Source organism: Onychomys torridus, chromosome 13 (assembly GCF_903995425.1).
Source record: "Onychomys torridus chromosome 13, mOncTor1.1, whole genome shotgun sequence".
Lineage (NCBI taxonomy): Eukaryota > Metazoa > Chordata > Mammalia > Rodentia > Cricetidae > Onychomys > Onychomys torridus.
This window is the reverse complement of record NC_050455.1, coordinates 48446917-48459367: the sequence shown is the minus strand read 5'-3', so window position 1 is coordinate 48459367 and position 12451 is coordinate 48446917.

The following is a 12451-nucleotide window of genomic DNA, read 5'->3' as shown; positions in this document are numbered from 1 at the left end:
TGTTTCATATGAATCACTAATGCACTGTTGGTGTGATTATTTTCCTCTATCTTATGGTCTTAAAGGGTAGTTGTGTCTTACATCAGCTTCTGAACAACACAGTCTATGTCTGTTGTTTGCAGCTCCTTAATTCAAAAAGAAGCAGACTAATATAACTCATAAAACTAATCTGATTGAGCCATTGCCTCCTGACAAATAAAACAGAGACAGTTATTATTGAACCCAGTAAAATACCATTAACTGTCTGGGACAGTGTGTGGGCAGATGTGCTTGCCTGTGTAGGTCCATTGGAAGGCCACAGGTTGATATTGAGATATCTTCCTCAATAACTCTCCACCTTATTTTGTTTTTTGATTTTTATTGTATTTTTAATTATGTGTGTGTGTGTGTGTGTGTGTGTGTGTGTGTGTGTGTGAGAGAGAGAGAGACAGAGAGAGAGACAGAGAGAGAGACAGAGAGACAGAGAGACAGAGAGACAGAGAGACAGAGAGATTGAAAAAGAACATGCATTATTTGAGTGTAGGTGTCCACAGAGGTCAGAGTAGCTAGAGATCAACGGTTGTGAGCCACCTAACATGGGTACTGGAAACTGAACTTGGGTCTTTTGCCAGAGCTCTTAAATTCCAAGTCATTTCTCCAGTTCCTACCACCTTATTTTTGAGATGAATCTGGAGCTTACCATTTGCTAGAAGAGCTAACCAGCAAGACCCTAGGATCTTCCTGACTCTGGACTTCAACATGGAGGCTATAGAAATTTTACCACATGGGGATTTATACAGATGCTAGGGATCTGAACTTATCTTTATGGTTGTTCAGAGAGCACTTTACCCATTGAGCTCTCTCCACAGGTCCTCACTGAGACTATCTGGCTGTAGCTTCTGTTATGACAGGGTTTATGGGTAAGAGAATTGTGTATATATATTCTTATATGGCCAGCTATGTATCCCTGGAGTAATTTCTAAAATAACATCTGAACTAGGGCATTTTTGAGAGTCACAGGGGCACTAGAACACAGTGATGGGTTTCTCTGTAGCATGTCCATGCATACATCTATTCAGGATGGGAGGAAGATGCCGATTCTTGTTTAATGATCCCAATCTTGTTTTGCCCTAAAGATGTGTCCAATTTGGTTCTCTATGCCTGTTCTCTTGTGTTCCTGAAACTTTCTACTTTCTGGCAAAGACTGACTGAAAACAGTCTTTTATACTGGACATGAGTTTTAAAAATAAAAGACTGCAGTAACTTTATGGAGTTAAGAATTCAAGACACCTTTCTCTAAAGAGAAACCACTGTTGCAGGAGGAATGTAATTTATCTCCAGTTGTAATGATGAAGCTTATAGCAATAATTATGTCTATATCTCTAGTTTTGCCTCATCTACCTGTTCATTTGATTGTCCATTTCTACATCCACCTAGTTGAGATTTCTGTGTGAAGCTTTCCCAGTTAGGAAAATCTTCCTCTTGTGGGAGTTTAAAGAAAAGAATTCAACATTGATAGCAGTGTTCAAAGAGAACCATGCTAGAAGTATTCCCTAGTTACTCACCCTGCCCCCTACTCCCAGTGGTAACAATGGTATGTAATTACCTTTTAGACATTGTTTCAGAATTGTTCCTCCAAGTCCCCAAGGATGCTTCTAGTTAAGCTGGTAACTACTGGAACAATTTATATAGTTAAGCCCCCATAAGTAAGGCATAATTTGAGAAAGATATCATTCCTCCCCTTAAGTCAGAAACTACCTCAGTTTCCTACAGTTGCAAGGCTACAGTACTGCTGGAGTTGTTTGGGGTTGCTCTGTTTTTCGTATACTTCATATTTCAATTTTTAGTTTTTGCAAGGCAGATTCTCAAGTGCCCCATGCTCTTTTAGTGCCCCGGGACCTCTCAGAAATATGTTGTTATCCCACATAATCCATGCTAAATCCTGACCTTTCCATTCTACTCCCTTATTATCATTTCCCTATATTACACAAGTGACCTTGAAATGGAGGCACTGGTCTCAGGAGGGATGAGGTCTTGAGCATTTCTACCCAGTAGACCAAGGAATCTAGTCATGGAATGCACTGGCTCATTGACCGTTCCCTGGGGCCTTGGATGATGCTATTTTGAATTTCCTGCATTCTTTCCTTTGCAGCTGAGTATATGTTTTTGTGTGCATGTGTACACCTTGAATATAGCTAGAGGCAAGGCTGGGGACAACAAATGCAAAGAATTTACCTCTCTGGAGAAAGGAAGTCTGGTTAAAACCATCTGTCTGGTTTTCCAAATACATATTTGATTCCCCTTTCTTATTGAAAAATTTTACTTCTTAACAGATCACCTCTCATAAAAGCTGTATAACTAGCTGCAGCAAGGGCATTAAAATAACTCATCTTTTGGAGAAGCCTATTAAAAAGAAGAATCCTAATTAGAGACCTTTGCCTGACTCCTAAATCCTTGGTTAATGTGAGTCTACTTTCCTCTATTTTTGAGTGTGAATGCCTAGATTCAGTTAAGGTGAAAGAATTAACATCAGTACACAAAACTCCTTTTAGAGTCTGAGAAACTAGACTGCACAGTGGGGAAGAGCCCCAACTCTGAGTTGTCATTTTGCGTTTGAATTCCTAGACTTACACTACTGGGATTCTGACAGGTCTCCCATATTTTAGTTTTTCTCAATCAGGATAATGAAATGTAATTCACGTGGTTGTTGCGAAGCTTAAATGAAAGGAAGGCATAAAGCCCAGTATCTGGCACTATAAAATGATAAATCGAAGGCATGTTTCTCATTTATAACAGGATGAGGACAGATGTGTGGAGTGACCTTGCCACACTCACTGCCCAGCTCATTACATTCTGCAGTGTCTCCTTTCTCAGTGCTGTGGACAACAAGCATTCATATTGGAATTCAAATGGAATCTCTTGAAAACTTGAAAATCATTGAATGACTAGCCTATGTTCCTTTTTCCTAACACTTTCTGTTTTTCATCTGGTGTGGGTACAGTGATAGGACCATTATTAAACAAATGTGCCCCCCAATAAAAGCAGCAACAAGACTGCAGACATGGACACATAAACTGATGGAACACTCATGCTTATTAGCTTGCATATTTCTTCCCAGGAAAATCTCATACAACTTTGATTTATTACAATACCATCTAACATAATTTTGTTCAACTTTATAACAATAATAGCTTGCACAGAATGTTAACTGCCAGACATTGTGCTAAATGTTTTGTGAGGACTGGGTCCTCTCTTCCTTATTACATTGCCTTACCAGTAAGTGAAAAAAATGGAATTAAAAAGGGGTCAAGTCACACAGCCAGCAAGTGGCAGAGCTGACATCTGGGAACCTGGCCTTGGAATGTTCACTCTGCTGATGAGTCTGCTATGACCCTCTACTGAGATAAGGCCATTTATGCAGAATGCCTGCTTTCAATTGAGAGTCTAAATTTTTGGTTGTTGTGGTTAGAGACTGATGCCTATGGTATTTGTCTTTAAAAACCTTGGGACTTAAGTCTTACACAGGCCTCACTGGGCAGAGACACTCCACACTGTATTTCACTAAATGAGGAGGGTCAATTTTGTGAAGACCCATAGGATATTAAAGGAAGACTGTACATAGATGCTCCAGACTGGCTGCTATATTTTTCCCTTAAGATCAGGCATGTGACTTTGCTGTAATCAATTGTAGCCATGGGTATCATCCAACACAAACATCCTCCAAAAGCAGGAGTCCCAGGGAAACTGTGAATGGTAAGGACAGGCAAATGATCACAAAAGCACCAAAGTTTGCACTATCTGAACTGCAATGTCTTTTTGAAAGTACTACAGAAGGGATATGTTTTGGGAAACTTCTTTTGGTATTGGTTGACAAGACCCTCAGTTTTTCTTCACTGTCAGGTTCCTCAGATGCCAGAGGATTATACAACAAGAAGACAAAATTTGGGACTAGGAAGTCTTGCACATGCTCTGCCTTATATCAAATAAGCTTCTTAAGAAATAATGACATCTTATGGACAGTTTGCAAGGGAAAATGAGACAGTCCCCAGAAAGCTGTCATACAATGGGATGAAGTCAGCTGGGAGCTAATCAAGCAGTGTTGCACAAATAGTGGGTCATAGAACTGGTGCTCAGTGACCTTGAGACTGATGACCACAGCTGTCCAAAGTGAGAAAGCTGAGTCCCCAGGATCCGAAACTGCAGCTCTCTCAAGGCCCTAGGCCTAGGCTTTGCCAACAATGTTTCTACATTTAGGCAAGGAGTTACATTTCTTCACCATATTGGGGCCTTAGGGAAGCCTTAGAATGGCCTGGCTCCCAATAATTAGTTAGTAGGGCTCAATATGGACCCCAATACTCCTTCACTTACTCATTATATGAGTCATTATATGGAACACAATATGCACTTAAAAACACATACTTTCTAACAATGATTAGACAACATTTGAACGTGTTCAATTTTGTCTACTTTGTCACTGTATCTGTCCTATTGATCCATGAGCATAGGGGATCTTTCCATTCTCTGTTATTTTCAGCATATCTAATCAATCCCAAATAGTAAAAGAACTGCTGGAAGTATCATCATTCCAGATTTCAAGTTGTACTATAGAGCTATAGTAATAAAAGCATCATGTTATTGGCAGAAAAAGCATATATGTTTGATCAGTGGAATCAAATAGAAGACCCAGACCTAACTCCACCACCTATGGACACCTGAACTTTGATAAAGAAGCCAGAAATATACACTGGAAAAAAGACAGATCTTCACCAAATGGTGCTGGCCAAACTGGACAGCTACATGTGGAAAAATCCAAATGGAGCCATACTTAGCACTCATCACAAAACTAAAGTCCAAATGGTTTAGACTTCAACATAAAACCAGAAAAACTGAAATTGGTGGAAGACAAAGTAGAGAATAGCTTTGAACACATTGGCACAAGAGGAGACTTTCTGTATAGACACTGTTACCATAGGTACTAAGATCAACAATTTTTATTAATTAATTAATTAGTTATGGGACCTCATGAAACTGAAAAGCCTCTGTAAGGCAAAGGCCATCATCATTCAGACAGAGAAGCAGCCTACAGAATTGGAATAGATTTTTACTAATTCCTCATCTGATAGATGGTTAATTATATATATACACACACACTCATCAAAACAAACAAAAAATCCAGATACCAAGAAAGCAACCCAGTTAAAAAATGGGGTGTAGATCTAAAATGAGAATTATCAAAAGAGGAAATTCAAATGTTTGAGAAACACTTAAAATGTTCAATATCCTTAGTTATCAGGCAAATGCAAATAAAAACTACTTGGAGATTTCATCTTACCCTGGTCAGAATGCCTAAGATCAATAAAACTAATGTTTGCTCATCTGGCAAGGATATGGAGTATGGGAACACTCATCTATTGCTGGTGGGAATGCAGACTTGTACGGCCACTATGGAAATCAGTGTGGTGGTTCCTTAGGAAGATGGGAATCTATCTACTTCAAGATTTAACTATTACCACTCTTGGACATACACCCAAAGGATGCTTCATCTTATCCAGAGACATTTTCTCAGCCATGTTATTTTTCTCCTCTATTTATAATGGCCAGGAATTGGAAGAAATCTTGATGTCCCTCAATAGAAAAGTGGATAAAGAAAACATGGTGTAATTATGCAATGAAGTATTTCTTAGCCATTAAAATAAATGAAATCATGGATATCACAGATAAATGGATAGAACTAGAAAAAAATCATCCTGAGTGAAGTATTCCAGACCTTAAAGACAAATATGGTATGTATTCACCTGTATGTGGATATTAGCTGCTAAATCAATGATAACCAAGTCATAACCCATAGAACCACAGGAGTATAGTGTAATGGACTAAGGGGTAAAAATAGATCTCATTAAAAAAGGGAAATAGACTAGATAGTTAGGGTTGGATGGGGGAGTGGGAATGGGAAGATACATTGGGGAGTGGGAGAGGATAAGAAGATGGAGGGAATATGTGGAGGGACAGCTAAAATTAATGGCCATTTGAGAGGTATTATGGAAACCTAATATAGTAGAAGCTTCCTAAAATGTATACATATATGAAGGTCATCTAAATGAAATCACCAAACAATGAGGAAGACAGAGCCCCAAATGGACATTTCTTGTCACCAAATGAAGCTTCCAGTACAGGGATTGGGTAACATTTAATTGGGTTGTTAGCCAAAGAGGTCCCATGAGAACTCCCCGCAAACAACCCAGGCTATTGTCAATACTATAGGCTATTCTCCACAGACTGACAGCAAGGCTGTGTGACTAAAGACAATGTTTACACAACTCATTGAACATGTAGAAGTTGAGCTGGTGCCTACATGGAGCCTTCACCCCTGTGTCCTACCATCTTTGGTGCAGGCAAGTTGTCTGTATACTACCAAAGGTGATATGTAAACACCAAGCCAGTCATGATCCCTTTTATCTATAATGGTGTCTTGCTATCAAGGAATGTTAGTGCAATGGTGGCACAAAGCTTGTGGGAGTAACTAACCAATGTCTGATTTGACTTAAGGCCCACTCCACAAGATGGAACCCTTACTGACATTATTAAGAATCAGAGACTATCCAGCCCAGAGATCTAAGGTACCACCAAATATGACTGGAAAAACAAAACCAAAAACCAAAACCAGCCTTTTGATCAATCAGTGCCTTGCTCAGCCATCATCAGAGAAGCTTCCTCCTGCACTGGATAGGAACAAATACAGAGACTCACAGCCAGACATTATGCAGAGTGAGAGACCTTGGAATACTCAGCCCTAACTGGGATGTCTTCATTAAATTTCTCTCTTTAGAATTCAGGGAAGTCTGTGGAAGAGGAGGCAGAAAGCATGGAAGATCCAGAGAGAATGGAATACAAGGCCCTCTAAATCTAAATGATCAAAGCTCAGAAAAAAAAAAAACCCTCACAGATACTGAGGCAGCATGCACAGGGACTGCATGGGTCTGTATCATGGTCCTTTGCATGTATATTATGGCTTCCAGTTAGGTGTTTTTATGGGATTCCTGAATCTGGGAAGGAATGAGTCTTTGTTTCTTGTTCCTTCTCTTGGACTGTTTTTCTTTCTTTGTTTGTTTTGTCTAATTCCAATGTGTTAGGTTTTGTTTTATCATATTACTATATATTATGATATATTATTATATTATGTTATATTATATTATATTACATTATAACCCCTTAGAAGCTTATTTGTTTTCTATTGAGAGACAGAAAAAGGGGGGATCTGGATGGGAGGAGTGATGGGAGAAATTGGGAGGAGTAGAGGAAGGGGAAACTGTAATTAGAATATGTTATGTGAGAAAAAAATCTGTTTTATTTAAAAAAAAATTCTATGTGCCTTTTACATTATGTATCCTGATCCCATTTATTTTTCTGTCCCTTCTCATCCACCCTCCACCCCTGCACCATCACCCTCCAATTGAAATAAAATTTTAGAGAAAAAAGAAAACAAATAAAAAAAAGTAAAAATCGGGGTTGGAGATTTAGCTCAGTGGTAGAGTGCTTGCCTAGCAAGCGCAAGGCCCTGGGTTCGATCCTCAGCTCCAGAAAAAAAAAAAAGTAGAAATCTCATCATGGAAGCTGTAGTTTGACACAGTAAGTCACACTACAGACCCCTTTGTCCATAATCATTAGTGGCAAGTGTTTATTGCACAGACTCATTGGTTTGGCTTGAAGCCTCTGGTTTCTACTACACTATTGATGCTGGGTCTTCACTAGGACTCTTCCTGGGTATCCAGTTGTCGTCCTGTGTTGTGGAGATTCTGCAGCTTTGGGTCTGTGGGTCAGGTCCCTTCACTTGCTCCAGCAGGTCATAGATGGGGTGTATGATGGGGTGGGTTAAGTCATAACCCTGGGTCTGGGCCTGGGCAGTTGTAGGGTTGGTTTGCCAGATGAGAAAAGGGGACAGCTCTCTCATGTTTACAACTTTGGGGCTGGCTCATCCATATCTGTGCCAATAGGGTTGTCTCTTCCTCTTTTATGACCACAGGGCCAGCTATCCCACCTGCCCCAGGCATTGATGAGTGTGGGATGAGGGCAACTCTTCCCTACCCATGCCACCATAAGACTGCTGGGTAATGGAGACAGCTCTCCCATGCCCATAATATTGGGGCTGGCTCAACCACACCTGTGCTAACAGGGTTGGTTCTGTTGTGCTGCCCTGGTGAGATGCATAGTCTGCTTTCCTGAGTGTTGTAGCTGGTGGAGGCCAGAGAAAAATCTATTTTCAACAAAAGAAAAAAAAAAAAAGGAGTCAAGCAATGTTCCTTCTGTTTCTCTTTTACAGAACCATTTGAAGAATGTTGGCATTAATTCTTTTGTTAAAGTCTGGTAAAAATCTCTACTGAATCTATCTAGCCTTAGGCTGCTTTTGGGTGGGAGACTTTTAATTACTGATTATATTTCACCAGGGTTTAGTAGGTCTGTTTAAGTTGCTTATATGATCTTGATTTAACTTTGTTAGGTGGTATGTACTGAGAAAATTATCAATTTCTTCTATATTTTCTAATTTGGTGGAGTATAGGTCTTTAAATTATGTCCTTAGGATTATTGGATTTCCTCAATGTCTGTTGTTATGCCCTCTTTCATTTCTGATTTTGTTAATATGGATATTATCTCTCTACCTTTTAATTAAATTGGGTAGGTGTTTATCAATCTTATAAATTTTCTCAAAGAGCAAACTCTCTGTTTCACTGATTGCTTGTATTGGGTTTTTGGTTTGTTTGTTTCTATTTTGTTGATTGCAGTAATGAATTTGATTATTTATTTGTTTCTACTCCTTTTGGGTATGATTTTTTTCCTTTTAAACTAGAGCTTTCAAGTGTGCCGTTCAGTTACTAGTATGAGATCTTTCCATTTTTAAAAATGTAGGCACTTAATGCCATGAACTTGTCTTTTAGAATGAACCCTTCATTGTGTCCCATAACTTTGGGTATGCTGTGTTTTCATTTTACTCAATTCTATTTGGTTTCTTACTTAATTTCTGTCTTTACCCATTTGTATTCAGTACTGAGTTGTTTAGTTTCTTTGAGTTTGTAAGTTTCTCTTGTTGTTGATATCCAGTTTTAATCTGTAGTGGTCAGGTAGGATGTAGAGTGTTATTTCAATTTTCTTCTGTCTGTTGAGAATTGTTTTGTATCCAAGTATATTGGATTTTGGAGAAAGTTTCATGAACTACTAAGAAGAAAGTTTATTGTTTTGTATTTTGGACAAATGTTCTGTAAATATCTGCTGGTCCACCTGGTTGATGACACCATTTAGCTCCAGCATTTCTCTGTTTAGATTTCATCTGATGGCCTGACTGTTGGAGAGACTGTGGTATTGAAGTCACCCACTATCCCTGTGTAAGTGTCAATGTTTTAACTGCAGTAGTGTTTCTTTTAGGAACTTCTGTGCCCTTGTGTTTGGTGTATAAATATTTAGAATTGTAATATCCTTTGGCACCAAATGCAGCAATATGGTAGAAGCATTCACCAGCAAGGAGTGAGTGTGGGCATGTTGAAGCAGCAGTGTTTTTCCCTGGGGCCTCTTTGTATCTGGGCTCTACTGGAAGACAATGCTCAATCTAGGGGAAGGGCCTGTTTCCTGGTAACTATACAAGCGATTTCAATCATTAATAAACTACTTTCATTTTGTGGTGTTTTATAGTGGGAGCAGTTTTCAATAAATATTTTAATAACTATTCCCAAGATGAATAGGCATAATCCCAAAGAGAACAATTTCCCTAAGAACTTATAAAGAAATGGCATCTGGCTCAAAGTCTGCTTGGTCCTGGGTACTGACTCAAAGAGGACATTTCCAGACACATGCCATGCTCTTCCTTAGCACCCTTTTGAGGCATCATGCAGCTAGCACAGAAAGTAACTGTTGTGTTTGCTACCACTTGGTCAAAGGGGTAGGGCTTATAAACCAACTGCATTAATTTAGTCTTCTTGTAAAAGGACTGAAACTTGCCTTAAACTAAGCTCTCTTATGCTAAATCTGGATTCCTTCAGAAAAAGTCACAAAAAGTAAATCTAAGAAATAGCAGATTATAGTGAAGTGTGCTAGATCCTTGATTGAGCAACCATTCTATGAACTGGAGCTAAAGTAATGAATGTATTCCCCATAAGCCATTGTTATTTCCAGTTGTCCTCACTGTGGGGTTTGTTTAACGTGTTCTCCTTGTAAATGTGTCTTTTCTATTTTCTTAAAAAAAAAAATCACAGTGTGAGTTCCAATACCAAAGCTATTGACATGATTTCATGTAGAGAACAAAAGCTCTCTGTAGTGAGATTAGCAGCAAATTATTTTTAATGGTTTTTCAAATTACCATTATATCAGAAAATCAACACTTGACTTATCTTGTTGAGTAAATATTGAATGAGTTACAGCAAGCGCATCTAGACCTCCCGAAACTCCATTTCAGATCCTTTCACTTTTTTGTCCTTATTTTGGAGGCAGGGGACTTATGGTGCACATTCTTTGGGACTGGTCACTTGTTTTCATTTCATCTTTATTCTCTCTACATTGGTTGGCATTTAAAGTATTTAACAGGGATTCTAAACACAAATTCTTTCAATTACAAAATATTTGCAAACACACACACACACACACACACACACACACACACACACACACACACACGGCTCTGACTACCAAAACAGTTAAAATAATGAAGTTTGATAATCCATGAGTGAAAAAATTTCACTCTAAAAGAAGAAACACCATAGTACAGATGTCTATATTTTACTTAGACTTATCACTGCTAACTCACTTATGTATGTTTAGTGGCAAGGATGAAATTATTTCCCCCACAAGTTCACACAGAATAGCAATCATTAAAATGGTTTTACGTTTCCAGTTGAGAGCCATTACATGAAAGATAAGACTAAGATCCTTCCACAAGGCTGAACATTTAACTTGGTTTTGATGGTGAATGTCTTCTCATCACTTTGTGGTATACTGTATACCTGGCTTCTCAAAGGCTGGGAAGGGCTTTTTCGGCTCTGTGCTGGAAAGGCATAGAAGTTGGTGCTTGAAGATGGGTCTCTAGGCTGAGCAACTCCCATACCTGCTGTGGTAGAAGAAGCAGCACCCGCTTTGTGAAACTTGTGCTCCCATTTCTACACAGGAGAAATAGCCAAGAGAAGCTTTGTGAGTACATCCAAGACTGGGCTCCATTTATTGTCTTCTGTCTTCCTGAGCTATTTTTGGTTCCCTTTCACATGGTAAGTGACAGAGCTCAGGCTTTCTACCTTCAGATAAACAGCAGCATGAAGGAGGGATAAAGTGCTTCTTTTGAGGGCAGATCATGAAGAGGTAAGCATCACTGTTTATTATAACCACTTGAGTAAAATGCAGTGAACTAGCAATATTCAACAGAATAAGAAACTGAGAAATTTAACTCATATTCTGAGTGGTCAGGTGCTCATGCTGAGGGCTGGACTGATCCAAGGCTTTCCCTGAGGACCTGATGTGTGGAGAAAGAATACTGCTTTTTCTCTAAACCCAGAAATACAAGTTGGGTTTTCAGGATCTGAAGCCTGTGTCTTAGTGGATCTGCAGCTTCAGATCCCGAGAATCCAACTCTCTCCACCCTAAGAGGCCATGGTTATCAGTCCCAAGACCACTAGGTGCTGGTCTCTGATGTCCTTGAGATAGCCCATGTTCCCTCTGTCCAGCATTGTTTGATTAGCTTCCTGCTGACTTTCTTCCATTGTACAATCACTTTCTGAGGACACTGTCCCACTTCTCTCCTGCAAACTGTGTATAAGATGGTGTACTTCTTAATAAACTTGCTTGATATAAGACAAAGCTTATGCAAGACCACTGGATCTTAGCTTTTCTATCCTCTTTATCTCATCTCCTGGCCATCCCACTTAGCACCCTGTCACCAAAGAAATTAAGGGTTCTATTCCTTAAAAGGCACATAGGAACATGGATCTGGGGCAAGGAAATAACTATTAGACTTTAACCCTAGAGATTATGATTAATATTTGGAAAAAATATTAAAATTATTCCTGTCATATCATAGTGATGAGGTAAATCAACAGGAAATTTATTGTAGCAGATTTGACCTTTGCAGAAAACATATTTTTCTCTCAGCTTTTAAATAGGAAAATATAATAAATGGCTACATGTGAGGCATCTCTACAACTCTTTTTCATTTAAAATTTTATTAAAAACATTATACACCACGTGGCCTAGTATTTGTTTTCATCATCCAGATAAACCTAAACATATATGAATTATTCTTTTAACATTGGTCCTTTTTTTTTTTTTTTAATCTTCGCTTTTTGGGGGCTCGCCACCCAACTCCCAAATAAACACATGGAGACTTATTCTTACTTATGATTGCCTAGCTTTAGCTTAGCTTATTTCTAGCCAGCTTTTCTAAACTTACATTATCCCATCTATCTTTTACCTCTGGGATTTTATCTTTTTTCTATTTCTGTATATC